Below are 1191 nucleotides of genomic sequence, written 5' to 3'. Positions count from 1 at the left end.
CCGCCTGCGGAGGATGCTCGCCGCTCGCCAGGAGCGCGGAGCGGGATTCCCTTCTCGTCTGGCGGAGCTCAGCGCTGCCCATCAAGGTTCTGCAAGGTGGTCGGGGTGAAGCGACCGTTTTCCTGGTGGCAGGGCACAAGAATTGCTGGGGAGGGGGAGCAGGACCCGAAATGAAGTTGTAAAATGTTTCGCAGTTCCTGTTCCTCGTAGCCCGGCTGGTCACTGTGGCTTGGATGCCTTCCAGCCCCGCGTGGGCCATCTCTTACGGAGAGCAAGCCTCTAACCCTGGCCTGTGTGACCAAAATCCTTGTAACTCTCTCCCAGCCTCCCTCTCATGCGCGATGGGTCTGCGTGGCTCACGAGAGAAACCCGAGGGTCTGGGAAAAGGGAGCAGGTGCTTGTTGGCCCCTTCGGTCCCAATCGCTTCGTGCCAGTTTGCTGTGGCTCCTGCGGGGGGTGGCATGGCTGCTTCTGCTTGGAGGGGAAACGTGTGGGTTGTTTCTTGTTGCTGTTAGATTTGGGACTTTGTGGGTTTTCGACGTGCTCACTGTCTGCGTGGACAGCAGAAGAGAAGTCCTCGCCTCCGGGAGCAGCCTCCTGGGCGAGGTTTGGGCACCATCCCCTTGGCTTTCCGCTGCCCCACTGAGGCTGCTTAATTTATTGTTAACTGCTGGGAAATGGGGAGGGAGGAAGACTTTGCAGTTCCTTGCTGTGGGGCCTGGATGCTGGTCTCCTCTCCTTCCGCAAGCGTGCCTTCGCCCTTCGTCCCCTTCCCTAGCTCCCTGGGCAATGGGAGACTCTCACCTGGAAGCTCGTTGTTTGTTTTTTTCTAGGTAGCTTAGACATCAGACTAAGTTTTAAGAAATACCTTTGAATGTGCTGCTATAGTCTGAAATGCATCTTCACCCCCCCAGGGCAGGGATCTCGGATCGCGTTCGGGAGGGGGCTGCATTGCATAGATCTCCGTGTGGGTCCGAGTCTGTATCCTCATAGGGTGGAAAATCTGCTGCGCACTTGAGTTGAAAAGCGATTATTGCTTTTTTTTTTTGGTATTGTTGTTGTTGATCCTGTCTGTTAGTTTTTATAAAAAGTGTTTAAAGAAAAAAAAATAATGCTGCTTTTCTAAGAGAAAAACCATTAAATAGTAGGAGTGTATTAACCAGAAGCCAGAGAGACTCTGCAGGGGTGGGA

Source organism: Apaloderma vittatum, unplaced genomic scaffold, assembly GCF_000703405.1.
Source record: "Apaloderma vittatum isolate BGI_N311 unplaced genomic scaffold, ASM70340v1 scaffold33928, whole genome shotgun sequence".
NCBI classification, from domain to species: domain Eukaryota; kingdom Metazoa; phylum Chordata; class Aves; order Trogoniformes; family Trogonidae; genus Apaloderma; species Apaloderma vittatum.
The sequence above is the reverse complement of the archived record's forward strand: the minus strand, read 5'-3'. Positions refer to the sequence as shown.